Raw genomic sequence first — 4681 nt, 5'->3', positions numbered from 1 at the left:
AGGGAACCTTTTGGGGGAGGTGGTGGCAAGTGGGCCAAGGTCTCCAGGCTGGGTAGTACTTGCTTAGGGTACAGCAAGTGCACACTCCTAGTGAGGGAAAGGAGAGAAGGCAGAGTTAGCATTGAGACCACAGGGAGGCCACTAGAAGAGATTGCAGATAGGCATGGCAATGTCTGGGGTCTGGAGAAGGGGGACACCTCACTGACATGAGAGGAGAAATCCTTGGAGGACTGACCACTATTAAGGGGAGATTGGCTGGGGGCAAGTGGGGCACAAATTCAGCTACTTCTCCCAACCCACACTGCCAATATCCCAAATCCAAGTCCAAGCTAGCTTTGGCCTGCAATCTCTCCTAAGGGATCTCTCTGTCTCTGCCCCCTCACCCACTCTTTCCCATCCCCCCACAACAGCAGGGACAACTTTTTCAAATAGAGCTATGATTGGGTAATTCCCCTGTTCAAAATCCTGCAGTGTCTCCCTATTGCCTGCTAGAGAGAACTTGCAGATAACAATCTCTACCATGAACAGCCTTTGGTATGTCAAACCTGTGCCTTACCTCTGTGTCCCTGGAGCAGCTGTTTCACACTGTGTAAGGGTCTGCTTTCTCTTCAGCCTAAGGTCATTTGTTCCTTCTCTGTCCATGGAAACCTCACTAACCCTCTGTTTCCATCTCAAATTGGCTTCCTTGTCCATAAAGTCTTCTCAATTTTTCTTATTCTGTTTCACATTTATTTCATCTACACTTCATTTAGAGCTGGTAGTGTGTCAAGTCTGTCTGGATTGTAAAATTCTTGAGCCTGGGGATTTTGCTTTGAGAATGTTTGGAAGCTCTCTTGCCCTCGGACCTACCTAGATCATGGCTGGGGAATGGTCAAGATCAAAGGGAAACTGATTTGTTTATTCAACTTTTTTTTTTTTTTTGTACTAGGCATCAACCCAGGGGCGTTTAACCACTGAGATATATCTCCAGCTTTTTATTTTTTATTTTGATACAGGATCTAGCTAAGTTGCTGAGGATAGCTTGAACTCACAATCCTCCAGCCTCAGCCTCCCAAGCTGCTGGGATTACAGGCATGTGCCATCAAGCCCAGCACCATTGAATGAATTTTAATGGATTGCTTGCTTTGTGCCACATACTAGGGAGATAGTGGAGAAGAGGTCCCTGTCTTTACAAGGCTAACTGTGTGGTGGTAGGGGGACAGGAGGAGTCAGTCAATCAGTAAGATAAAAGTTGTAAAGGTGTTAAGTGCTCCTAGGAAAAGAAAGCAGGGGGAGGGGCACAGGCAAGGATGGGTGCTCAGGGAAGAGACCTACCAGAGGTTAGGGTGAGAGCAGATTCATGGGAGAAAAGTATTCCAGGCAATGGGAAGAACAAGTGCCATGATCCTGAGGTGGCTCTTAATAAGGGAGGTGGGGCAGAATAAGGAGAGAATTGAGAGCTGCAGTTAGAGGTGTATGTGGCATGGATGACTTAAATCACCCTTTCAGAGCCGCTGGGGCTTTGCTCTGAGGAGCAGGGAAGCTCTAAGAGGGTCCAGAGCAGAGGAGAAACATGTTCTGACTGAGCAGGGACCTTCTGACCACTTTTCTTAGAACAGACTGAAGGCAAGAAGGGGTGCACATAGTTGGTAGAATGCTGTCCTTTCCACAGTCACACTTTCACCATCCACGGCCCGCTTGTGTCTAAAGTCCTCTTACAGTGTGCTGGTACAGGCAGAGGGCCTTTGCAAGGCCACCTCTCAGTTTTGTTTGTATTGATTTGCAGGGTTTGGGGAAGGGAGGGTGTATGGAGATAGGAAGGCAGTGTTTGAAGTCTCTTTGTGGAGCCCTCCTGACAATCCTAAGTATGCTAATGCTCTAAGAAAACCACTGTGGCTTCTCCTTTCAAAGAGGAGAAACAGGCCCAGGAAGAGGGAGGAGGCGAATTTATTTGTTTTTGTTTGTTTTCAGGCTTGTTAGGCTAGCTCTGTTACTGGGCTATACCCCCAGCCCCAGGAGCACTTTTTTTTTTCTGAGCTACATCCCCAGCCCTATTTTGTATTTTATTTAGATACAGGATCTCACTGAGTTGCTTAGGGCCTTGTTAAGTTGCTGAGGCTGGGTTTGAACTCAAGATCTCTTGTCTCAGCTTCCCTAGTTGCTGGAATTACAGGTATACGCCAATGCACCACGGCCCAGGAGCACTTTTTAAAGAGCTGCTCCAAACCCACATAGAGACTGGCCTGTCCTCAGCCCCCCACCCACACTGCAGGAATCCCTTTGGTTCAGGTAAAGACAGACAGCTTGTACCTGTTCCCTAAGAGGGAGATGCTGGCTCATTAGCTGCTCAGTGAGTCAGAGCCCTGGACACAGAAGGGCCACCACTCCAAAACTCAGCGCAAGGTGGCAGACCTACTGTAAGTGTGCATTCTCTGGATGGGATGGGGGTTGAGGGTTAGGTAGTCTCCACTGGGTTGGTTACCCAGCAACATGGTGAAGATGGCAAGGTTTTTCAGAGCAGGGCTCTTCCTTCTCTTTCCCCAAGGGAGGGTCCTTGAACTCTCCCAGGACACAGTATCTGGCAGGGTCAAGGGCACTTCTCTTCCACACCCCACCCCCAACTTCCCTGAAGGTCTGGTCTGTCCAGTTTCATTGGCCCTGGAGCTTTTGTAGATTAGGATTTTATTCCTACCTACCTGGGTGTGAATGGTACAATGCAGGCAATCCTTCCTGAGTTCACCCACTTCCTGCTTTTCAGTCTGCCTAAAAGCAACCTAAGAAGAGCCCTTGTGTGGTACTTGTAGGCCTGTGTCAGGCTAAATGACCCTGGCTTCCAAACTCCTTTTTGAATAGGTACTGAGAGAGGTAGCTCATCCTATCCTAGGGCAAGATCAATGCTGTGGGAAGGAGCTGCCCCCAGCTGCCTCCAAATGTGAGGGCCCAGCCACCTCTGTGCAGACCAGCATCATATTCAGACCCCAGGGCTCAAGTCTTGATCAGGAATCAAGGCTCTGGGCCATGGAGTCTCAGGATGCCTGAGGAATCTGTACAGTGGGGTGTCGTGGGAAAGGAAGTGCAGGCCTGCCCCATCCACCAGGTTTCCTGTGGACCTATCTAGGGCCATTGTTGGAAACTGGAAACCTCTTCTCAAGGGTGCTATTTATTTATTTATTGTAGTTGTAGATGGACAGAATGCCTTTATTTTGTTTATTTTTATGTGATGCTCAGGATCGAACCAGTGCCTCACACATGCTAGGCAAGCACTCTACTGCTGAGCTACAGCCCTAGCCCCTCAAGGGTGCTATTTTAAATGATTCAACAATCCCATACCAATACACCCCTGCCCCACCCACTACACTTCCACTGATTGTTTGTGTGTGTGTGTGAATGTATATGTTGCTGGGATTGAATCTAGGGCATTGAGCATGCCAGGCTGAGCCACATACTCAGCCCTACATTGATGATTAAACAGGAGTTGGCCTGGCTTGGTTTCTGGAAAGTCTCCTTTAAGTGCTGGGTTCCCAAGTGAGGACTTAGAAGCCTGTGCATAGAGGCGGGAGAAGGTTGCACCAGGGGATCAGGGATTCATCTTTGTTGAATGATAAGAATTTCTCTTAATCTTTTGGGGGCCTTCAACTGACAGGAACTGAAAACCTCTTTAAATAACATTTGCCACACTTCGTCCTATTTCTTATTTACTTTCAATGTTTTAATAACTTCTCTAGGCAGCTGAGCAGCTTAAGGGATTCTGGTTTGAGGTTCTCCTTTGTGGATAGGCTTTGCTTGGTACTGGGCCTCAGAGTTGAGTGACAGGGTTAAAGAGCTTTCTCCAGAGGCCAGGGCAGAGGCCTAAAGCACCCTCCTTCACCCCATCAGTTGCTTAACTGGTCTGGGCTCCTGTGTAAGTTACCCCCAAGACAGTACATACTAATTGACTTCTCTGCTGCACAGAGGTGGCGACCTGCTTTGGGGTCCCTAAGCCCAGACTGGGCCCAGACACCTCTCACTTTATGTTACTTTCTTGTCTTCCAGACTGATTGTTAGCCCTGCCCTGGGCAGCTTTAGACTAGTGACAACCAGACCACCCTCACTCACAGCCTCCCTTACCATAAGACTGAGAAATGCTCTAAGTGGAGAAGATAGGTTGAATTGGTTTGACAAAGGATGCTGAGGCTGGAAGGGGTGAGGTAACATGTCAAAGAGTATACCAGGAAGTCATCAACACAGCCCAAGTGGTCACAGCCTTGTCCCTTCCAGCCCTACCCTTCCATACCATCTCCTTTCTGTTATTCATTAAAAGACATTCAATACATGTACATGGAATTAAATTATGAGAGATTTGGTGAGGTAGGAATCACATAGGCCACATAGAAGTAAATCGAGCTGTTAAGGACTCCAAATGGGGACTCAGGGAAGAGTTGGAGAAAAGGGCAAGGTTGGAAATGAAGAAGACATGTGTTTGTTGGGGAGGGGGTAGAAGCAGGGAACCATGGCACCTTCAGATCTCTAACACTCTAAGCTATGTCATAGTCACCTAAGGTTCTGATCATTGCAACCACAGTTGGAAGCTTCAGACCAAGTGCTTCAGCTACTCCTATAAGGAGGAGCTTTCTCTAGAGCAGAGATGGAAACACCTCCCTCGAAGAGTAGGAACAACCCTTTTCACTTTAGAAGTATGTGTACAGAAAGAGGAGATTGGGTG

The 4681-nt window shown here is 48.0% G+C and overlaps 1 protein-coding gene across 1 annotated transcript in view; it reads left to right on the top strand.

Moving 5' to 3' along the window:
- Nucleotides 1-513: 513 nt before the first annotated feature.
- The window catches only part of Hmgb3 (high mobility group box 3), a 13828-nt gene continuing 9660 nt past the window's right edge, over nucleotides 514-4681 (top strand). The window contains exon 1 of the mRNA XM_015498011.2: nucleotides 514-534. The gene's annotated coding sequence lies outside the window, so the exon portion shown is untranslated. The remainder of the gene's footprint in view (nucleotides 535-4681) is intronic.

Source organism: Marmota marmota, unplaced genomic scaffold (assembly GCF_001458135.2).
Source record: "Marmota marmota marmota unplaced genomic scaffold, marMar, whole genome shotgun sequence".
Lineage (NCBI taxonomy): Eukaryota > Metazoa > Chordata > Mammalia > Rodentia > Sciuridae > Marmota > Marmota marmota.
This window is presented reverse-complemented; position numbering and strand designations above follow the sequence as displayed.